The following is a 24691-nucleotide window of genomic DNA, read 5'->3' as shown; positions in this document are numbered from 1 at the left end:
CACATTCTGTATTTTAAAATGCCTCTCTATAATTATTCTTCTCTCAGCCACCGTGGGGCTAAATCAGGCAATGCTTTCCATGGGTGATGGAATTAATGTAAAAAGTCAGGGCTGCCTCCTGAACAATGACCTGTTTCCCTTTTAGAAAAGAAAGAGAAAAACTGAGCTTGAGCCAAAAAATTCACAAATGATCCACTTCTGACTCTGGCTTTGGGTCAAGTAGCAGGGTCAGCAGGGCCATTGTGGTACCTACTCAGTATTCTACTGTTGGAAAATGTAGTTTTCTTGAACTTTAGGTTTTCTGTTGGAAAAATATGTCAGTAGTACTGAGCCTGGGGAGAGGAGGGAAGCATGGGGGGAGTTAAGAAGAAACATTTCACTTAAAAAAAATTCTCTGCATCTGCTGAGTTCCTTACATCCCCGTTTTCTCCAACAGACCATACTAACCTCCCAGCTGTCTCTTAATTCACCTGTAATCAGAGGCAGTGTGAGCTGCACTTTCCCCTATTCTTCCCTATTGAAATGACCCCTTTAATGCACAGCTAGGAAGTACAACTGAATATTTCTTTATACTTCCCTGGTGGTTTACATGTATAGTACTAGTCTGAATAACTGTACTGAAGAAGGAGAGCGCAGGCTCCCATCGGTTCAGAACAATGCACAGTCTCTACGTTTGTCTCCCAGATGTCAGTACCAGGGACCTTTCCCTAGACACAGCTCTTGTCCCAGTCCATTCTCAACTGCATCTCACTTGTGTTTTTCTTCTGGCTCTGTACCTTAAACATGAACTCACATGCAAAGTGATTTCCAAACAACTGTGAAAAGCAACTGCAGCAAAGGTATTTGAGTGAATGAGCTGGGCTGCTGAGCTTCTCAGAATGCCCTAGCCAGGCCAGACCAAAGGAAAAGAGAATAACAATTTCAGAACAGACAAGTCCCATTAACAGATTTAATTTCCTATATCTGTGGGCAGCTTCTCAACAATATTAGAAATCTTTTGGTTTTCTTCCCAAAGAGTGGGAGGATGAAGTAGGGAAAATATTTTCAGGAAACGAATCTTCAGGACCACCCCAGAATCTATGATCCATTAAGCTTTCTGAGATGAACCACTTCCACAGCATGTATCATTCATGTAGCCATCACACACTCTACAGAAAAAGTATCCCCCACTATGAAGAATGTCGATAGATAAATGCTGCGTCTCCCTCACATCCCACCCTGCCATCTCTGGATCTGTACTTGCTACACATGGTGCAGGGGAATGAGCCACTATGTGAGTAAAAGCATCACACTTCTACTCATGACCTCACCTGGAACACTGGGAACTTCTCAGGATCTAAAAACAATCAATTCTTTCTTCAGTCAATGCTTTACCCAAGTGTTCAGTAGAAGGTGGCCTTACTGTAAAAGTTGCTTTCCCACAGCACTCCTAAAGCTTCTCTGCCTAGATTTATGTTCTTTCTGTTAAATAAAGATAATAGCCCACACCTCTAAAGGTGACTAAGACAAAATGGTTGCTTTGTGTTTCAATAAATGTTTAGGCTTTTGAGAAACAGAGATGGTCAGATTATTATATATATGATATGAACTGGAGATAATGCAATGCTAAATGGCTAATGATCTGGAAGAAAGCAAGCTCTGTTTTAACCACTGTTTTTGCAGGCCCACTAATATCTATAATTCAACCAAATAATTGGCAGATAGTTGACCTATAGCAGCTAAGTAATTTTGGCCATTCCCACCTAGATACCAAAAAGTCTTGATGATTAAACAAAATACTGAATCTGTTGGTGGCAATAAATCTTGTGTGTTGACACAGGATCTGGGCTAGCAGAGTTCACAAAGAGTAGGGATGCTCTATGCTGGCTAAATCCCACTAGAGCAAACTGTGGTTGGGCTGGCAAGACATGTAGCAACAACATTACTCTCAGTGAAAAGGAGGTGGCAGAAAATAAAATGCTCGTCTTAAAGCATCTGCTGCTATTGCTTATACATAGCTTCCTGGAAGGTAGAGTTGTGTAGCCTCCTTAGCCTGTATCAGCCATCATGTGAAGTTCTGTCAAGACTGAGATTTATGGAAAGACAGATGTGCCCTCATGCTTCACAACTACCTTCCAGTAAGAGGAGCTTTTAGACTCTGTTGAATAAGACATGAGAAAGAAGTATGGCAGTAAACAATAAAACCACCCTGATTTTATTGAAGCCTCCTTCTTATGACTGCCACCCACTCAGCTTCAGAGAAATAAACACTGCAAAGTGGACACACAGCCTCCAGCACCCAGACACTGATGGTGTGCTCTGGGATGCATTAAACTTTCTGATGAAGAACAGCAGCCATCAGTGAACTTGTAAGGTAACAGCAAAATACACAGAGCTAACCACTGGTCATATGTGCTGCTAAGACAACCAGAGCTGGGGTTCCCCTCTTGGCATCGATCCAGTACTTAGAAAAATGCTGCTGTTAGATTCAACTCCAAGTCAGCTGTCAACACCATCTAACTTCTGGGCCTACACACTGCTGCTAACATTTGCCTCTGAACAGATGATCTGAACCTCTATAAACTCTGTCAAATCTAGATAGTGACCAACCTTGTGTCTCAGACCAATCCGCAGTTACACTTAACAGAACCACTTAACAGAACCACTTAACAGAACAGGATGCAACAGAAACTCTTAGTTGTGCTAAGAGCAGGCTTGTCATTAGGAAGGCTCTGTGCTTTAGATTCTTTCAGGACACGTGACTGATGCTCTCTAAGACGGAATTCATAACACAGGCAAGACTTGGCAGTGTAGAGAATTTCCCCTTCTCACCTCAATAAACTTGTATGCTTGGTCCTTGAATCGTTCCAATTACTTCTGGAACATCACCAGGGAATCGGGCAGATGTGAACCTTCTGGACATGAAAAGCAGACAACATCTTGGAGGAAAAAAAAAAAACAAAAAACAAAAAACAAACCCAAAACTGAACCAAGAACCAAAAACCCAAGACAAACAACTTGATTTGATTTCATTGTGATCTATTACTTTTGCAGATGGATGGAAACTAAGGTACAAATCTGCATTCCTTCTCTGAGTATATCAGCTAACACTGGCTATAAGAACCAGTTACAAACTCTTGTAAAGCCCGTGATAATTTTGATAAGAACTTTCATTATTGCCCATTGAGTTAAAAAAAAACAACAAAAAATGCCCCACAAACCTAACAAAAAACAACAAACTAACAGTCTGTGGTCATCTGGCAATGTCAAAACAGCCACTATAGAAGTCCATTCCAGAATTACAACAGTGCAATCCAACCATCATCATTTGCTCCCACACATGCTGGTCAAAGCAAAGCTTCTCCCTGTCCTCAGCAGCACATAGCTATGCTTTCACAGTGGAAGGACAAAGCAGCATGGATTTGACATGCACTCTCAATGTGTTATTATTTGTTTTGAAGAAAATGTGCACAAGAAGCCTCAAGCACTTCTTCAATAGACTGCAACCCTGTTCTCTCTGCATGTGGTTTACACCTGCTTTCATTCCAACTTATTTCAAGTTAAGCCTCCTGGTTATTAACCAGAACAAATTGCTCTCATGTTCCCTTCAGCTCAGTAATCAGGGGAAGATTTCATACCCATAAAAACACATTAGATCGCTGTGATAACACTTTGGGGGGAAAGGGAGTTAATAAGAAACTCCTGCCAGCTTGGACACATTAGATACTTTCTCTTGAGCTAATGCAGGAGGATGGGCTCCACACATTCAAATACACTGACTCAAGCTAACACTGTCCACATAAACTACCACCAAAGCATGAAGAAATGTCCTGTCATACTTCCTAACTTTGCATTAAACAGGTCCTTTTGCCAAGGAAGAGTAAAGGAAGGAAGTTACAACTCACATGCCCTTGATTATAAGTAAATTAAGAGACAGCTGGGAAGATAATCTCAGATGTAGAACATTGTCTTTGATGCAGCACATCTTTCCCTTGTGATATACTGCCTTCCTGTAAGCAGCTGTGAGTCCTTTAAAATACTGCTTTCCCGAAAGTGATGTAAACAGACAACAGGTAGCTATCTGAAGCACATATTGGTATGCTTAACTCCAGGGAGGCACAAAACCTATGCCTTGGCTGTTCCATATTACCACGTGCAAGACTGGAGCCCAGAGGCTGCTCCTGCAGCACCCACATCAGGTGGAATTTTGCTGTCAACCTCACTGTGAGCAAGATTAAGTTCCTGAAGGCTCCAGCTGCAGTTCCCCCAGCAAACTAAACTGATCCCTGGGCTCAGTGTTGCTGAAAACGTGAAAGGGTCTTGCTGACCCTCTCCACCAATAATTTTCATCTATATTAGTGAACCGAATCTGGTCACAAATGGACCCAATGCACAGCATTGCTAATAGAAGAAAGAGGGTGGGGTGACACAGCCAGGAACAAGAGCAGGAGACACATACACTACCTCTCAACAGAAGTGTGTTTAACCAAAATACTGCCAGAGAAGACTTCAAAATATGAGGTTAAACTGAGGAGTAGTTGCATAACAGTGGTGTAAGTCCAGGCTGCTGATGGAAAAACAGGAAATTACAATAGCAAAATACTCCCATATTCCTTAGGCCAAACAGCTGAGTGGCAGTGGGACAGACTGGACCAGCTAACTGATCTACCAAGTCTACCAGTCTGGGGATGACCCACTTCATCCATTGACCACAGCACCAGCACTGCTCACACGGAGAGTGCAAATGCCCGTTCAGGAGCAGAGGGCTGCACAACAGCACCCTGTTCACCCACAGCACAGCTGTCAATTAGCTGTGAACCTCTATCTCCAATACAAGGGTCCCAAGTGCCAGGAAGGAACTGTTCTGCTCTGATTTACCTGCCACCTGGTTGTATTAGTTTGTCACAGAATGATTATTCAAGGCTTCAGGGAGTTTAAGGGCATACTGTGCTCCTAGTTCATAGTATGTTTAAGTACATGCTCCATTTTTATTTGGTACTAGGTCATCATTGTGTGATTTAAGAGTCGTAAGCTATCAGGTTGCCAGCAGCACACTGTATATGGGGGATGATGTTTTTTGTTGTTTAACTATTGTTTAAATAAAATCTTAATTGCCAGTGGAAAACCAAAATCACCTGGTCGGTCAGGCCAGGTCTGCTCTGAAGAGAGTTTCCAAAGCCTGTTCTTAGTTTGATAATTGGGTAGTTCAATCCAGCCCAGAAAAAATTTACTGGAGTTCACAATGTGAAAAGGCTTGCTTCAAAACGTTACCAAACTCTTACTCAAGAATGAAAATCAGCTGGAGAGCACCATCTATTGGCCAGAAAAAAACTGCTGTATTGCTAATTTTTTGCTTTCTGTAACTCAAAGCAAGCACATCTCCATCACGGCTGAAGGCCAGCTCTCCCACCAGCAGATCCCTGACTACGCTCAGTAGGGTATGCCCCTCTACAGGGCAGCCCTGCAGGGAGTGGGAAGGCACTCTAACACACTGCACACCTACAGATCCTGAGCAGGGGCAGATCTTTGACACTGAAGGCAGAAATTTTGCCTTGAATGTATGTAACCCAAGGGCCAGCTGCTGAGAGGAGGAAAGTCCAGGCAGTCCCAGTGAATCACAGAATGGTTTGGGTTTTAAGGGACCTTAAAGCTCCCCAGTTCCACCCCCTTTGCCATGGGCAGGAACTCCTCCCACTAGACCAGGTTGCTCAAAGCCCCATCCAGCCTAGCCTTGAACATCTCCAGGGATGGGGCAGTCACAGTTTCTCTGGGCAACCTGTTCCAGGGCCTGATCACTCTCATTGTGAAGAATTTCTTACTAATATCTAATCTAAATCTACCCTCTTTCAGTTTTAAGCCGTGTCCCCTTGTCCTGTCACTACACTGTAAAAAGTTCCTCTCCAGATTTCTTTTAGGTCCCCTTTAGGCATGGGGAGACCGTTATAAGGTCTGCCTGAACACTTCTCCATGCAGAACAAGTCCAACTCTCTCAGTCTGTCTTCACAAGAGAGGTGTTCCAGCCCTCTGATCATCCTCAAGGTCTCCTCTAGACTCTCTCAAGCAGGTTCAATATCATTTACCTCCCTGCCAATAACCTCTGGTAACAGTGACTTCATGGCATAACCAAGGTACTGGTGTTTTCTTATTCTGGCTTTGGACAGCCACTGACCCCTCACCTGAAGGTCCAACAGAACAGCAGCATCCCACACCCATGAAACCAATTTCAAACTGGCACCTGGCCACTGTCTCCACATGGTGCTGAGCAAATTCATCAGCCCCTTGTCCTCTTTCTCCCCATGCACACAGCAGCATTTTCTGCATGTCTCCATCCAGAAAGGGCAGGAGAGGGACAGCCTACATCAGTGCCTGTATTTTTGTGACACTCCGTCAACAGCCCCATTAAACGCTGGATTGTCCAGAGAGTATATTTTTGACTGCAGAATTCTGTTTCCAAGGATTCGACTTCCAAACTGGTCTTATCTTTAGAGTATTTCTATTTAGATGCCTAAGTTTAGATTTCAAGGGTTGGCCTATGAATCCTACTTTTAACTGTGAAACACAGCTCCTTGGGGAACACTTTTATTAGAGCTGGCTAACACTTTTGGCCAGTGAAGCAGGAAAGAAATCTTAAGTAGCTTTTCACTACTTTCTGCCTAATTGCTATTTGTGTTTATTAGAAACACCATGAAGGCATAAAAATGAAGTTTATGCTATCCTTGCACCCGGGGGCCTGGCCCAGGCCAGGTCCAACAAAGCAAGTCACTACCATACTCCATGGCACTGGTGCTCTCCTGGAAAAGGCTCCTTAGAAGTCAAATAGATCGAAAGGTCTCACTCACTGTCCACCTCCAGCAAGGTCAGAGGGACCTGGCTGTGATACAGACTTAAGAGAGGAGCAGAGCAAGGCACTGCTGCAGGGAAGCCATGCGGATAAGACCCTGCCTGGCTCTGAGGAAGGCTCTGAACTGCCTGAGCAGCAAGTCACAGAGGGACTGTCCTCATCACATGCAGGTCTCTGGAGCATTTCCAGCACCAATATTTTTCCAGAGACTTTTTGCAGAAGCTGTACAGAGTAAAGCCAGATAAATAAAAGTTATCAGCAATAGCCATGAATGAAACTATTGGTGATATCAGTGAATTAAACAGTATAGGCTGTGTTTTGGTTTGAACTAAAATGGAAGTTTCCTCAGAAACAGAGAAGCTGTTCTGGTCAAACCTGTGTACTTAATACATATTTTTTTCTAGTAATACATTTGTTAGTGGGTTGTTGGGGCTTTTTTTGAGGGGTGAGGCAGTTCACAGCTAAGTTCTGAGTGGATACAAACATCAAACTTCAGACAACCAAAATCTGGATCCCAATCAGAACGTCTCAGCTCAAATCACTGTCTGAGAAAGTAAACTCAACAGTGGCAACAACTGCAGCCCCAGCATCCCTGGAAAGGTCTGCCCACGATAGCAAATTTCCTGATCTAAAAATGCAGGATGAAACAATACAAAACTAACTGTACTTCATGGGAGGGAGAGGGTCCTCTTCTGTCAGACCTCTTCCCCATGATCTGTATTCAAACTGGCCCAGGATACAGTAAGGTATGTGGCAGTGCAGAAATAGAAAGGTGGGCCATGATAAACTGCAGCAAGTGCTAAAATAAACCAGCACCAATAAGCTAAGCTTTATGGAAAATTTCTGCTGCCAAGCAGAGAGGAGACAGTTAAATCAGAAGCAAAAATTATGGCTGACAAATAGCTTGATACAATTAGAAGAAAGATAAATCAGCCTGTTAGTTACTCCAAAAGAGGTAGGCGAGGGAATGTCCAGCAGACAGCACCCTGTCTGAGCTGCTTAAGTGGAATTCCCCTGGGAGAGGGCCGGCGGGTCCGAGGTCTCAGGGCCCAGATCACAAATTGGAAAATAATGAAGCTGGTCTGCTGCAATCGCTATAGAGGTGACAGCGCTGCAAAACAAAGGGATTCTGGAGCCCGAATTAGGGCAGTGGGAGAGATCAGCTTGCACATACGGCAAGGGGTTGAGTTACATGTAATTGCTCCTGTGAAGAGTGGGTGGTTTGCAAGTGTTATGACAGCTGCAGAGCAGAGGATGTCCCTGCTATGAGACAATACAAAGCTGGACCAGAAAACAGGGAAGCACAAGTCACCAAACTCTCTGTCACAGGGCAAGTACTTTGTCCCAAGGCATTTGCACTACATGGGGACTCCAGAAGCAGGTAAATTTATCTGCGCTTACAGTCATCTATTCATTCCCTCCCAGCATCCAAGGAGCACAGAGCTCCTCTTCACAGACAAAGAAATAAACTGCAGGGCAGCTAGCAGTTCCATTCACTGCATAAATCCATGCATTAATCATATATGTGGGACTTTCTTCTCACAACTTGCAGGTCGGGGGGGGCAGTGATTTTTCAATCTGGGTCTACCATCTTTGTCAGGTTTTCATCCTCAATGCTTGAAGGCAAAAAAAACTTTAATTGCATGCTCTTAACATGACAGGTTGTCTTGCCAATATAATCTGTATTCAGAAGTTCCTGGAACTGCACAGCTAATTACAACATGATTTTAACCTTTAAATGACTGATACACAATCTCACCTTTAACTCCATCTTTACATCGTTTATCTTGCAATGCATTTGGCAACTAGCCCCTCTGTCTGCACTTTCTATTTAAGACACTTAATACGAATGAGCCAGCAGCAGAACCCCTAGCACATTCCTACACTAACAGCTCCCACGCACACAAGAGCTAGCCTTAAGTCTTTCTGCTGCTTTTAAAAAGCTGCTCTGTATCTGCCTGCCAGTTTGGGTGCAGTGCTCACAAAGCATCCCCAATAAACTGGGCACTGGTGCCTTGTAAATGAACACTCGGGGAGCCCAGCACTTGCCACTACCATTGTCTCCCCAGCCAGCCCTGTTGACCCTTCCCCCTGTTCCCCCACCAGCAGGACCCCAGGGGTGCTGTTTTTTTCTCTACTGGCATCAGCATCCAAAACCCCTTGGAAATGGTCCACAATGGATGAGTTTGTGGTGCAAGCAAGGCGCATTCTCCCGTTCTGATCTTATTCCACTCAGTGCTATTTTGCCTTTGCAGTGCTTGATCTCCTAAACTGTATTAGGGTAAGACTTGGTTTTTCTGTTCTGGGGAAACTGGCAAGTGAAAATGGACTTGAACAAAAAGAGAAAAAGTTGTCCTGAAAAGCAGGACAGATGTCAGCCTTCCTTCTACCAGAGACGAGCAGGACAGCATTGCTAACACAGAGAGAAAGACAGAACTCCAGCTTAGCAGCTCAGGTTTGACACTGCAGCAACAAATGTTCTTCCACAGTGCTTTCCATACGAAGTCCTGCCAAGGAAACGAAATGGGGACCCCTATCCAGCTACCTTCCTGCCCTGGTCCCCAGAATTCCCGACACCTGCATGACCATTTCCTACAGGCCACTGTTTGCCCAGTCTTTGTTCTCACCCTCTCCTGAGCTCTGTGCTCATTTCCCTGAGGATATAAGCCCATTACAAACCTTAATTACAGAGCCCACTTTAGCTCAGTCTGGAGAGACCCAAGTGTTTATAGCACAGGAGGTCTCTTGTTTCAGTCCTAGGGGAACCGGCCTAGACAATCACCGCCATAAAACTAGCAGAGACATTCTGTGCCTTGAAGGCTTGGGCCCATGTGGGAGCATTAACTGAGCTGCGTAACATGGACAGAAGCAAGAAATGTTATTCTCCAAGAGGAGGTGCAATCCTTCCACTGACTTCCAGTCATCTCTGCTATGCTGAAAGCACTGCTCTCTTCCCTTGCTAACAGTGAGGGTGACTTGTGCCTGAAAGGTCCACTGAGCTCTTAGAGTAAGACCCAGAAAACTGCTGGGGACAAGGACCCGCCGGAAAAGAACAGTAAAGGGATTTGTTTGCCTGCTTCAACACACTTGTCTTTAAAAAAGCAAGACTACATATCTGTGCCCCATGTCCTGAAAAAACACCTTTGAGTGTTTTCCCCCAGACCCTGCCAAGAGCTGTTTTTCACACAGAGCAAAAACATGCTCAGTGCATCACAAGGTTCAACTATGACACGAAATCTAGGAGTAAAACAGAGAACAATGCTGCAGAAACCCAGTACCTCTGCTTCCAGACCTCCCTGTCCGTGCAGAAAGGGCAGACAGCTAGCCCAGTGGTTGGCTGCAAAAGGAGACAAAGCAGCACACATCAGGCCATCACTGGTGAGCACACAGAGAAGAAGCTCCGCTCCATCAGGTCCCTCCTGCGCACACTGCATGGAAGGGGAGGTGAGCAGGGGATCTACAGCCTGGGACCACAGCTCTACACTCTGGCAGCCACTTCTTGCCCTGGTCCCCTCATTATTCAACTGCACTATGGTGGATCACAGAAGTATAGGAAAAGCCTATCTGACCCTCACTGAGGAAAAGATTCCCTTGCCTCTGATTTAACGTATCTACCACTTTAGCAGAGAGAATCAGGTTCTTTGGCCAGCTGTCACTCCCACTTAGTTCTCTGAGAGTTTACCTAAGTAAAGTCTGAGAAATTCAGCTCTTCCACTGTAAACCAGTATGAAAAAATCATGGGTAGGACCTGGCCCCACTAAGAACCACAGGAGCATTGTCACTCACTTTGCTTGGGTCATGATTTCATACTTTGTTTTCTATTGAGAGAGAAAAAAGGAGGCCCCCCTCCTTCTTCCCCTGCCCCCATTCTCACTGGTGCTTGCATATTCTCCAAATCTACAGCACAATTTGCACAGGAGATTATTTGTTATTTTTCCTTTCCTGTAGTAGCACAAATTTAACACACAACAACCTTGTCCTTTTTGATGTCAGATATAACTCATGAGATAGACACTGGCTTTACTGATTAATCTTACTTATGCACGTCTTATTTCTCCCCTATGACTTGACAAGAGCATTTATTTCTGCTACACTAGGAACAAAATCTCAGCTATGTCTCCGGAGCATTACATATTGCAGACTCTGTCTCTTTGGCCCTCTGCATTAATTTTCTTCAAATGACACCAAGGGGCCAATCTGTTAAGTTTGCACTATTGGTCTGACAAAATTTTGGCTTCTATTTATAATCACTTGTGTAAAAAGCATCAGTTTGGGTAAGCTTAGACCTATTGTGGAGGGAATTGCTCTAGCACAGATCATTTCAAAACTGCTTTCACTTTCTGTACTTGCTGAGGTTTGTGGTTTTGATGCGGTGTAAATTGTATCAGGGAAACTGACAACACTCTGACATGCAATTGGAGGTGTACACTGCAAGGCTCTATCAATCCTAGTTTTGGTCTCCTGTCCTTTTTAAGAGGATTTCTTTATAGAACTAGGTATTGATCCTACCCTAGATATTTGAGATGATTTAAAGCTGCATGACTCCATGGCCTGCTGGCATGAACAGTCTAAAATCAGATGAATACTGTGAGCAGCAATTCCCAAGATGCAACAAAGGCAATTCCAATTACATACTAGGGATAGAGACTTCTGAGCTCCTTTGGACTCCTGCCCCAGTGTTTTACTTTCCTTACTGCTCTTTTTATCCAGATACATCAATCTAAAATCTAAGATACATCATCTAATTTAGATGTATCTGGATGATGAATAAATACACGATACTGTCCCAGGTTTGGGAGTATCACAGTTGTATGTGACCCACAATACAGGGTTTGTGATGTTACTTTAGGCTGACCTAACTGTAATAAATGTACTGCCACAAAGTTCTTCGATATTTTAATCTTTTTTTTTTTTTTTTTTATTGTCACAATACTTCTGCTTATACATGAATGCTGTCCCCAGATACTACACAGGGAGAAAGGCTGCAAAACATGTATCTTAACCCAAAATACTCTGAGAACACAAAGGTTTCCCTAACAGTGAGAGGTCTACGGTGGATCCCATTCAATCAAAGGATAAATCCCCTCATCCTGACATGGTTGTTCATGGATATGTTGAAAAACTTCTTCCAAGCTTCCTTTTGATGCAGGAGCTGTAAGCTCCTAGAACTGCCAGATCAGCTTGTGGACTCTTCCAGGACAATTTGCTAGGACCACTCCTGGGAACAACGTGAAAGGATACTGAATGCTGGCAAATTCATATTGGTGTCAGCAGTCTACCCCCAGATGGCTTTTCTCCAGCCTTTCCTTTGCATCATGCTGCCATTTACTCTCATCCAGCAGTCTGGGAGCACTGTTTTCCCTACACATGCCAACAGCAGTGATACCAGTACAGTAAGGCAGATGCTAACAGGAGTATCAACCAGCCTACCTGAAGGTAGGAGAAAAGCTGCACCATGCCACAATTCCCTTACACAGAAAGGATGCGAATAATGCATAAGATAAAAATCTTGGGTTCCGTAAACCAATCCTCAATCTGCTTTACATTATTCTTGCAGCAATATACAGGAATGGGAAAAAGGTGTGCCAACATCCTGAATGGAATGAGCAAAGATATTTTAATGCACAGTTTACTGGCTCATGGTTCCTTGTATGCGCCCTGAAGGAAAGCAGAGCAATACCTTTGTTTAGGTATATACAAAAGGTATTGCTTTTGTAACATACACCGTATGCCCTACCGTGTATCAAGCGTTAAACTCAACGAGTCTAAGTTAAAAACATGGGACTGTTCACTGAGGAATCTTGATCTGAAGTTTTGGCTTTTGATCACTTCACAAGTAACTAAGAAATTAACTAATGAGGTAACTGACTGATCCACATTCAGAAAAAAATATTGTGCTGATATTTACAACAGAATATATCAAATTGGAACTATCCCTTGCAAAAACAGATCAACACAGGCAGAATCTCAAACACTTCCTCCCTTTCTCTTTCTAGCTGCCTTATAATCATATTTGCAGCTTCTGGAATTTAGCAAATACAAGGTTTTATATGCAAGAAAAGCCCAACAAATTTTTGCAAACTTAACTGTATCTTGCTGTAATGAAAACCCTCTTAGCAGCGGCTCTAGAGAGCCTGGATCTGTTCCAGTGATGTCTATGGAAGGTTGCTTACAGATTTCAACCTTTGAGGTTCAAATCTGAAAAGATTCAACAAAAAGCCTCAGTGAAGCCAAATAACTAGGCTTAGCCTATGCTGCCCTGAGATATTTTATTACAGATGAAACCAATTCCCTTTGAAGATAAGGGAATGCTTTAGTCAATGGACTCTATTTTACTTTTGGCAAGGTCTATGTAAATCTGGAGTAGTGCCATTGACTTCGTAATAACCTCACCCCAGATTTACAGTGACGTCACCAAGAGCAGCTTACAAGCCCCAGTTGACTGAAAGTGAGTACCAAACCCTTTAATTGAAACTGAATCATAAAGTAACCAGTGGGAAGATATTTTCTCAGTTACACTTGTGATTATTTTTAATTTGTACTTAATTATTAATGCAACCATGGAAGTCTAAGAATTCACATAAATCAGCATAATTTATCTGAGGAATTGACCATACCTAATTAACTCCAATTGTTGGTTAATAATTATTATTTTTTCTGGGTAACCAAGGCGCCTAATGCTATAGGGTGAGCCAGAAAGCCTAGTCTGGTTTGATAACATATAGATACTTGGGATTTGTAGCATATTGAAAGGGCCACATGCTCTTCAGTACAACTTCCCCCAGTTCAAACACATCCAAAGTGAGGCGCAGAGAGAACTAAGTTTTTTTTTTTAGGTAGACTCTCAACATTCTGCTTCCAAAATATTTGAAATTTGGACCAAAATAAGCCAAAAACATATATGGAAAGTGAAAATTTTCAGCATAAAACTCCATATTCTTCCCTGAGAGATATGCATTTTTGAGATACCTTTTTTCCACACTATTCATAATGCCAAAGTATTAAGCCAACGGCAAATACATTAGGGCTATGCCATACTTTTAAACAGCATTTAATGCAACATTCAGAAATCATTTGAGTTCCTGGCAAAGTCTACTCGTTCTTTTATAAATGTTTAAGGCTCAAAGGGACCATTATCATAATCTAGTCTGATCTTCCACTAAACAGACAGACAAGCTTTGAGGGGCAATATATTGTGTATATCTGTAGTAGTGAGGCTTTGTATACCCAGTTTGGACATGGAAGATTCCATGGTGTCACTTAGAAGCTCCGCTGTTCTTCTAGTCTTCACCTACCAGGCTAAACTGGTGGAAATTCTCAAGGTAAATTTATTTACTCAGCCATCTAAAGACAATACATGGTATGGAGCTAGGATTATACAACAGCATAGTCACTTACCTCATAGATGATCTTCACCTTTTCACCCCACTCCAACTTGCATACCATTAGATCATGGACTCTAGAGGCACTTGATGGAGGTATGGTACCTTTTAAACTTCCCAACACATGTAGTTAAACCCCTCTACTGACTAAGGTCCCCCACTGATGCTCACCTTGGGTCATTACAATACAGAAAGCAGGCTGCAGGGGCCTTACTGTTTCATCAGTAATGTCAGTAGCCAGGACATTTATCCAGATCCTATTTCATCCTCCAACAGACTCTTTGCCTCAGAAGATGTCATAGGGTCAGGAGATCTGGGGAAAAGTCCAGAGCTGATGAGAAGGGGAACACCAAACTCAGAATAGGTCACAAAGGGGTAGTATCAAACACATCGTACCACAGAAAATACCAAGCCACTGTAAAGCAGCAACATGGAAGATGTCTCTCTGTTGGTCCTAGAACCGATATTCTGGGTCTAACCTGTAATCCCAAGATTTAGAGCAGTCTGATCAGCCTCTTGTTCTCATTTTTCTAACTCCCACTTCATGCCCCCTGGATCTGTTTAAAACAATCCAGCTAAATTATTTTCTTGGCCTGTTATTTGACCATATCACATACACCAAGCCCAAGCCAAAGGCAGATCCAGTTCAGGCTGTAGTTCAGGTTTGGGTTTAAATCAAATGAATGCTTGTACTTTTAGTAAACAGAGCATTAAGAAGTAACAACATAATAGGCTGTAATAGGTTTATTTTGCAAGAACACAGCCACATGATTCAAAAGAAGAAACTAATCTAGGTGATACTGATATGATAATACAGTATGAAAACAGATCTTCAGATGTGCAAACTGATCCAAAATGCAGTGGAGTTTGCTTGGCATCAAACTTCCACTTTTAGTCCATCATTAAAAAAGTTGTATATATTTTTGTATCTTTCCCCTAGCTTATATAAACTGATTTTAACCAATTTAAAGAGCAAAACCTTCCCAAACTACCAAAGTTCAGGGGCCTCTATTTTTGCAGCTCCAACATTTTTACTAAGACATCTCCTGCTTTGTGACATTTTAATTATTCACAGCACCAGCGCTCTGCAAGTAGAACACGCTGTGTATTCTCCATTCACTCATTCATTAGTTTTAATTAAACCCTTTAATTTTATTTATGCTGTCATGGACTGATTAACAATTTGCAGCACAAACCAGGAAGTCTTAAACAGCACCTTGAGAAATCTTCCTTGCTCTAAACGGAGATCTGCTATAATAACTACAGGTCTGCAGGCTTATGCTCTGAAAGGCAAAAGGAACCACATCAGCAGCTTTCCCAGCACAATTTTCTTTTAGCTCTTTAACAAAACATATCTCAAGGCCTTTGGTGAGAATCACAGATGATGAGGTGTCCAAGGGATTCAATGAAATCTGCAGACAGACACTGCGAAAGTTCCTTTATTAGAAGCTGTAAATGGCTTAGCTGGATCAGCATGATGCAGTAAGAACAGTGGACCAAGTCCCACTTCAGCAGAGTCTCAGGACATTTTAAGTGCTGCCAAAAGGACAAAAGACACTATCGGAAACTTGTTGAAGGATAAATCCATGGAACAGCTTAAGTGACTTTAACAGGGTCTTGACAGCTGCAACTTACACATTTTATTATTTTAAATTCCTGTCATTCATTTGAAGAGTCTGTATGTTCCACCTGCTGACAACAGACCTTCTATCTCTCAAGAGCTTCATCACAGTGATTTTAGAGCACCTGGGCCCATCAGCACATGCACTATAACTCAAATGTGAAGATTTATGTACATTCAAAGAAGCCACTCAAAACAGCCACACATATACCTCTGCACCATCTTGCTCAGCAATTAAATCTTGTCCCCAGATTTCATAACAGACAGACCTACCCTCATTCTTCAATCTGTTCTTTCCTCTCCAGTCTCCCTCTACACATTTCCTTCTCACATCTGTTTCTGTCTCCATCTGCACATTCCAGATCTGCCCATCTTGCTCTCTCAGCAGTGTTTCATCCCTCCTACCTGACTGGAAACAACTGCCTCAAAACACATTCTTCACCCCTTTCTCTGCTAGATGTAGCTAAGGAAAGGCAAATATAAGTCTAGGAGAAGAAGAAATAAGCATTTCCATTGAACAAAGCTCATTGAAAGATTTAGGCAGGACACCCAGAGCTCCTGGGCTGTTTCTCCCACACCACTTCCCTTCTCCATGAACCACCTCTACTCCTGACAATAAGGAGTGAAGGAAAGAACAGGTAAACACAGGTAATCATATCCCCTCTCCTCCTTCGCTGGAAGTAACTTGCAGAATTTTCTACTACCTGGTCCTTACTTTAGAAATGTAACTTCCAATTCTCTGTTCAGTACAATAAATGCTTTATACAACTCTAAGTTATTGTCAGCTGCTGTGAGGCTCTTAAATAACTATTCACATTTTCCTATGGTCTTTTTGTGCAGCCTAGCAAAATACAGTTTAGAGGCCTGGAAGCAGTCTTACCATGAATGATGGAGCTATGCGTTATCTACCCCTTATAGGGTACAGGATCCATGCTGCAAGAGGAGAAGATAATGGGGTAATGGGGGAGAGAGAAAGCCTCCTCAGGGACCACAACCATCCCTATATAGCCACCATCATTAAGTCAATCACTATTATTGTGCTTATAGGCTTGCAATTACGGAGAAATAAATACAGAGTGAGGCACTGACATTTCATCTTCCTGGCCTCTGCTTTGAGTACAAACTGAGGCCAGATAGGGAAATCTTTGAGTCTGTCAGTCTAAAGTGAACTAAAACAACACAACTCTTCATCCTTTGGCACAGCCTTCCAAATCTGCTCACACAAGCATTCAGCAATAAGCTATTTATAGAGGCTGAACTACCTCCAGGCCCTGTGCATAAGGCTGTCCCAGGAGAACAGAGCTAAGACAAAGCAGAGCAGCACAAGCCGAATCTGCCCGCCTCATCAGGAAGGTTGAATTTCACTCTGGCCAAAAGCATTCTGGGCAACAAATGAGGCCTCCCATAATGTATTCCAATAAAAACAGAGGCTTTAAAAAGAAATCAGTGTTTTGTTCCCTTCCAAGATCCATAAATCGTTCTAAATTGTGCTATTTTAGAAGTCTTTGCAGTTTCTTTTAGGCGATGCCTCCCTCTAGCGTTAAAGCAAGCAGGTGGCTGTCTGTCAGCCCGGTTTTTGAGGAGGTGAAAGATTTTCAAGTACTGGAATATATATATATAGTTCTCTTCCTGGCCCCACCTGACAGTTCAAACACAATCTTAGCATGATTCTGTCAGCGAATTTTTGGAATCATTATACGTGCTATTGCTAGTTACGGCAAGGAGATCAGGTTGTCAGCAGGTGAGAAAGCAGCCTATGGCTTCCTGGGTAAGATGGAAGCAGAAATTCCTGGTTCTGGAAAACAAACGCCAGAGCCTTGTCATAAGCTTCCCACTGAACAGCTATGAAGTACACAAAATGGGAATGGCTGGTTTGCAAAGACTCAATAAACTTCCAAATTCAGCTTCCCTATTTGCCTGCAGGCGATTGATGCAATTGCTCTGGCAGCATGCTGTTACAGGCTTACTCAGTACTTAAAAGTAATATATATTTGTTTGCTTTTTATATGGGGCTTTAAAAAGTGCTGTGTACACAGCTATAAAAGATTGATAGCAAAGATGCATGTGAAACAATGATCTGGCTGCAAGCTCAGAAACAGTCCTCTACGAGCAGCAGCAGATTCAACTAGAGAGTAACTTTCTTCTTCCTGGGGAGAAATATGCAGCCCAAATAAGCACAAACACAGAGGTTTCCTAAAAAAATGGTATCGTCAAGAAATTCCTTACATGTGAGCCTTAGTCCAGCAATATTTGTTGGAAATACAATAGACGAGCAATCTAACTACAGTAAAGCAGTGGGAGAAACCTTCTGGAATGTGTTCCCACTTGCAGTCATGACTTTTCCAACCTAATAGTGCAATAGGAGAAGATTTCCGCATTTAATTTCTTCAATGCACCACAGCAGGGAGAAAAAGAAAAAAAAACAACCCAGTTTTATTTCTCTGTAACATAATGAGTAAAAACTATTGCTTGCCAACTACACAGTTATTTTCAAAGAGCTTAGCATCTCTCTTAAGTTGATATATTAGCTTTATTACACTGGCATGGCTCTGAGAGATACTTGCCACACGACTCACTGCTGCACAAAGATACAGATGCTTTATTACTGTGGATGAAATTTCTGTTTCTGCCAACGCTGCCTGCAATTCTGTGCCCTCCTGAGAAGTAACACAGACCCTAAATCATTTATCATCTGTTTTCATCACAACTTCACAGTTTTAGCATTTTGTTTTAAAAGTGTCAGTGTGCCTGGGTTTATAGCATTCTCACCATTCATATAGAAACCTCCTAGGGCATTGGCTCAGTCCCATAGCTGATACTTCATCAGAAAAGGCTTGAAAACTAGAAAAGCTAAATTGATATGCACTAAAAGCTGCCACTGCCATCTGTTTTTTAACAGGACAGAGCTGCCTGTGGGCATGAGGATACTCCATACCTGACTGTTGGGATTTTCAGCTTCTAAACTGGCCTCGGGCAGGATAAGTGTGCCCAGCTGATCAGCTCAGCCACAAAAGCACCATTTCTAGGAACAGCCATAGCACAGGAAAGCACATAACTGCTTAGGGGAGTTTTAGGTGGAACCTGAGGTGTCCAGCCCATTACAGACCTCTACGCAAGTAAGGGAAAGTTTTTTCTCCTGAAATTCAGCCTCAAGATTTTACAAAGTTGTGTTTGAGGCTTCTTCCAAAACTCCTCTGGAGTCTTTCCCTCCACCATGTTTAACAGGTCAGCCTATTATTATTTAGGGACCTGGCTTTTTTGTAAAGCTAGTCTGTTTCAGGCTACTTGAAACGTGTTTTCACAGCAAGGGTAATGAGCCCCTAGAGCAACCTACCAAGTCATGTAGTACATTTTCTACTGTTCAATGTATTTAAATAAAAATGTGATGTCTTGCTAAGACAGCTATGCTACCTTAGCACCATGAGAGAGTAGGAGTTACTGAGTGAGAATTTTTGCTGTGCGTCACACAGGAGATCAGAAAAAAATGATCTAATGGTCCCATTTGGCCTTAAGCTCTATGAATCTATGAAAATCTCAAACTTAAGCACTTTGGGACAAGGAGCATCTTTAAATATTTAACAAAGCACTGTGTCCACTGGGACTGCTCCATAAATAAGAGTAGCAGTCGCATGCCTAAGGCTCAGCCATCTCAGGTCACCTTAATGCATATAAACGCTTGTGTGATGAGAGCTTGAAGATGTTCAAATTCTGGAGTCACTTAACTCTGAAAATGTAGTGGTTCAGATTACTTTTTTCTTAGCTGGCCAGTCCAAGCCTCTCTGTACAGTTGCTCTGTTGCAATCAGTCATAGTTCATGTGCAGGCTTTCCTCAGAACAAAATCCATAAATATTATCTGTCACAAAGCCCTTCTTTTGTCTTCAGTTTGGCAAAATACAGTCTGTGAAGGAAAAGCCTTCAGAAGGCTTGGCCAACTGGCAGCAGGCACACACTTAACAGCACAACCAGGCCACTACAGGGCTTGAGAGGAACATTTCCTGCTATGAACCAGGGACATGGCAGGTTATTACCAAATACACTGGCTGCACCACTGGGATGTGTTTCTCATAGTTTTGAGGCTGTGACTCTCAGGATAACTTTTTAGAGTAGGAAACTGAATAAAAATGATGGACTGCAAATTAAACCACTGCCCTCTTCCCCCTCATCTCTGACAATAATTTACAGAACCTGATTTTTTATTGCCCAATTCAGAGTCACATTAACAAACTGCTTTCTTTTCAAGTTGTTGTTCTATTTGAGCTTCTTTGATAGCCTATTTGCATTTCCTCATGGCACTCCAGAACTAATGGCTGAGCTCTGAGCTGCTGCTTTGTACGTTCTGCCAGGATCCTTTCCAGTAATAACTGATAGAAAGGGCAGTTTAATTTCCCAGTCTTGCTAGTTCAAGTAAAAGAGCATAATTACTGCATGTCAAAAGTTGCCAGGGCCAGCTTCAGCAAGAATTGTTACCACTGATGCTTGCATAGAAGAGGGGTGAAGACTGTGGCTATATTAACAACATTTAAAAAGCTAACCAAACAAGCAGATCTTGTTCAGGAAACCACACTGCCAGTGGTTTAGCAGAGTGGCTGCACTCCAACTAACAGTCATCTACATGTAGAAAATAAATAAGATAAATTACAATTACATATTTCTGTAAAATACAGAGAAACATGCATGCATACTATGTGGAAAGAAGATATATGTATGTAGCCAAGTGCATAACTGAAGTTTTAGTTCATCAGGGGTTAATTTTTTGTGTGAAAATGGCTGTACTGAAAATATAACTTCATTCTATTTCATAACACAGATTTTGTACTTTTACAGCCTTTGCAATGGACAGTTCCAGGCAAGAGCTGAGGTTGAGACCAGATCGAAAACACAGATCTCACCTGCTTTGGCAAAACTATGTGTTGAAGTAGAAATAATAGAAAAGATAATAGAAGGGCACAGTGTTGCAAATGCATCAAGGATGGACCATCATGGAATGAGCTTTAAAGGCCTATTGAATTTATCTCTTCTATGACTTTAATGGATCCATATTGATTTTCAACTGCTGGGAGACCTGGCTTCAGCAGACTTCAGTAAAACAGCCTTCATTCACACCACCTGGGAGCCTGACCCAGTTTGCAACAGACTAGTTGTACAATACACTTATTATTTATACATCATTCCCAATGCATATGGTGTTTCACAGACAGATGACATTGATCAGTGTCTGCCTTAAGGGTCTCCCACATTTTTGTATCATGGTTTCAGAACACTCCCACAATGATTATCTTCAGTCCCGTACACTCCCTCACATAGCAGAGCACTACAGGGATCTTTATGAGCAACCTCTACTACAGATCTTTGGAGTCACAGTCAGGACACCAGTGTAACTGCTTCGCTCTGCAAGTACCTGCCTTGAAGCAATAGTACTTAATGTTGGATTACAGCCTCTTCTTCTGGACTTAGTACCGACTATCTCCCACATCAGTACTCTCTTAAACCATAGAAGCCTGTTAACATTCAGGAAAATCTCCACTCATTTTCCTCTCCGTTTGAAAACTCCTCTTCTAGTAAATAATACAAAGCTCTTTTCTTTTCTTCTTCCAGGACAACTTACTCTTTTCCCCCTCATTAATCAGTTTCTGGAAAACTGAGCCTACCCCTCCATACAGCAGTTCAGTTCTGACAACAGCTTGATGTTGCTCTGTCCTTAAATGTCCCTTGGTTGCTGCATTTCTCACTTTGTTGAAAAACTTTGCACGTCACATTTTCAGTCGTTTCAGCAATCACAAAGCATTGTTTCTTGTACTTAGAACATGACAACAAAGGTTAAAATAAGCCTCCTCATTCCAGTCATTAAATACTAAGTAAGTCATATTTGCAATAAAAGCGTATTTCAGACCAAAGGAAACAAACAAGAGTATATCAACTAAGCACTGTTTTATTTGCCTGCTGACCTTTTGGGTCTTGGTCTTACAGACCTTAGAGAACCCTTTGTGTGTTTTCTTGAGAGTTCCAGACACTGGGAGAAGGAGAGAATAAGGATATTAAAGGGAAGGGAATTGAAGGGAAGAGAAAAAAAAAAAAGGGAAAGAGAAAGGGAAAAGGAAAGAGAAAAGCGAAGGCAAAGGGAAAAGAACACCTATAGTCAAGGACCTGAAACTGTAGTTCAGAATAAAGTCAGAATAAAGCCACCAACAATTTTCAGTTATTTATTAATACTCACACCAGTGGGTAGTAAATAAAGGGTACAATGTGTCACAGAGAGCTGAGAACATGGAGAACCTGCCAGGATACAGTATTTTGCAAAAAAAATAATGTAGTGACGACTCTTGAGAAATGGCAACAGAACCACTTCTCTTGAAACAAGTGTGTAGGGAGGGACACTGTGGGTGTGTCAGGTATGACACAAATCCTGAAAAAAAAAAGTTTCAATGACATCTGGAATACTTGAATCGCTGGGTACTTCATTTATCAACAGTGTTTTAATACTACAATGTGGGCTCCATCAATGCACTGTAAGAACACAGTCGAGAAAATGTCAGAAATGTCTACAGAGACTAGGACTTGCCCAGTAAAAGACAGATGGAGCAACTAGAGAAAGTCCAGCAAAGGACCACTAATAGGAGTAGGGACCAGACCATCTCCCGTGTAAGGAAAGGCTGGGTCTGAATAACCTAAAGAAGGAGGAAGGATCTCTAAAAGCAGGATATAAAGACAAAGGCCAAAATCTAAAGTACTGTTCTCTCCCTATACACCCTAAACCACATCCTTAAACTTTCATGATTAAAATGTTACATCTAGTCATACATAAATCCCACCTCTGCTATTCCTCTGTTAAACAACTGTGACACTTCTACATAGCCAGACTCACAATCCTCTACATGCCGGGTGTCTCCATCAGTTGGAGCTGGAATTTCTCTTGATCAAAGCTGCACTACAAATGTATCATCATTACTGGACAAGCTTGCTTTCTCTCACAGTCTGTAGCATTTTATTGAAATTAAGTGTGTCACATATGCCTTGACTTCACTCTTGAGCAACTTAGAAAATTATACACTTTTTTAAATCTGCATCTTATTTCAAGTCATTCACCACAGAAAGACGGCATTAAGAACATACAGAAAAGGACAATTGAAAGGCAATGGAAAAAAAGCAGCTCTGTGGTCAAACTGAATCACAAATTGTCCTGTGAAGCCAAAAATTAAAATCTATCTGACTCAGCATTTAATTAGCAAAACATTTCCAAATGTAGTTTGCTATGTACTTATACTCTCACAGTTGGCCCAAGGCAGTCATCAAATAAATTCAGTTCTGCTGCCCAAAGGAGGAGGAGCTGTGTCCAGGATGTTCATGCCACTGGAACGGGGAGACAGAAGAATGGGAAAAGAAAACAGAGAAGTGAAAGGACTCCTGGAGAAAATCTAGTTTTCTACTTTTCTCACCATCAGAGAATTATGAAAATAGCAATGCAGAAAACATAACAAACTGCTGGTACAGAGCCCAGCAGGCAGGAGACCGGTAGCTCTTACAAGACTGTTCCTCTTGCAGTCAATTACTAGGCCTGCAAGCAATCCTGCTGGCAGATCCCAAGCTGCATAGCATCCTACCCTCCTTGTGCCTTGGTGCAATCAAATTGTATTATTTACTCAACACTTGTTTTCTGATCCCCACGCTCATTCTGCAACCACCAGCTCACCCTGCCCTAAGCCTTTTAAAGGACAACCACACTATATTAAGGCATGTCAAAGAACACAGAACTATCGAAGCGGTCCCTGACAGTGTCTCCTCTGTGGCTGCGACCTACAGGTGCTTCTCCACAAGCACCAACCCAGTGCAGGGCGGCCGGCCAGAGGTGACCCATGTGCCACCACGGCAGGCAGGCAGCCGCAGCGGGCTCATGCACTGCCACGCACAAACGCATTAACACCTGTACAGTCTGACGAGACTACGGCAGGCGACCCCGGAGCGGGGCTGTCCGCTCCACAGCTGCACACCTCAGCAGGGCTGGCCGTACCGCCACCGCCGGCCCCTCCACAAACCACCTCCCAGGCCCTGCCGCTCCACGCATGCGCTACCACGAAGGCCACGGATACTGAGGAAGTGACGCAACGCGCTCGGCGTGCGTGGTCAGTGAGTACGGAGCGCAGGCGCAGTGGTTCGCGGTGTCCCGGGTGACGAGAGGCGAGGTGGGTGCCGAGGTCGGCAGTGCAGGTCTCGCCAGCGGCCCCTCCTGCCCGGCCAGCCCCGACCTGCCCCCTCCGTGCCTGTCCTGAGCCCGGTCTTGCCTGTAGAGAGACGTGGTGAAGCGGCCGAGCTTGAGAGTTGATGGAGGCGGGTGTGTATGGGGCTCGGGGCCGTCATCGGTGGGCCGGTGCGCGGAGTTGCTATGATACCCGCTGCCTGAATGCGGAGCCAAGCGTGTGGCGTGTGTTAGGAGCTGCCGTTAGGAAACCGTGAGCTGGGGCTGGGATCCACATGTGCCATTTAGGGAGTAGCTGCTGAGGAAGCCCACTTGTTTCACTGCTGTCTTCCTGCAAGTTAATAACGCTTGCTTCTCCCGAAGTTGATAAAAATACATCTTTAGAGGTCAGCCTCACGCTGAAGGCTCTAGACCAGACCAGCGCTAGGCTTGCCTCGATAAGTCAGTCTGGTGTTAACTTCCTAACGACTAAGGTGATTTACCATAGAATAGGTAGGGTTGGAAAGGACCTTAAGATCATTCAGTTCCCACCCCCCTGCCATGGGCACACTAGACCATGTCGCCCAAGGCTCTTTTCAGCTTGGTCTTGAACACTGCCAGGGATGGAGCATTCACAACTTCTCTGTGCAGCCTTTTCCAGTGCCTCACCACCCTCACAGTAAAGAGCATCTTTCTT

General features: G+C 43.0%; 1 protein-coding gene and 1 long non-coding RNA gene across 4 annotated transcripts in view; one reads left to right on the top strand and one right to left on the bottom strand.

Annotated features, from left to right (window-relative positions):
- Positions 1–24691, top strand: part of VSTM4 (V-set and transmembrane domain containing 4) — a 452074-nt gene that overhangs the window by 196083 nt on the left and 231300 nt on the right. The window lies entirely within an intron of this gene.
- LOC134157663 (uncharacterized) lies at positions 11723–14505 on the bottom strand. Its single transcript, XR_009962402.1, has 3 exons — positions 14219–14505; positions 14048–14124; positions 11723–12038 (listed from the first exon to the last, which is right to left on the bottom strand). It is a non-coding gene; the product is annotated as an uncharacterized LOC134157663 (long non-coding RNA).

Source organism: Pezoporus occidentalis, unplaced genomic scaffold, assembly GCF_034315485.1.
Source record: "Pezoporus occidentalis ecotype Australia unplaced genomic scaffold, CSIRO_AGI_Poc_V1 ctg98, whole genome shotgun sequence".
In the NCBI taxonomy this organism is placed as follows: Eukaryota; Metazoa; Chordata; class Aves; order Psittaciformes; family Psittacidae; genus Pezoporus; species Pezoporus occidentalis.
Note: the sequence above shows the minus strand (reverse complement) of the source record. Positions and strands in the feature narration are given on the sequence as shown.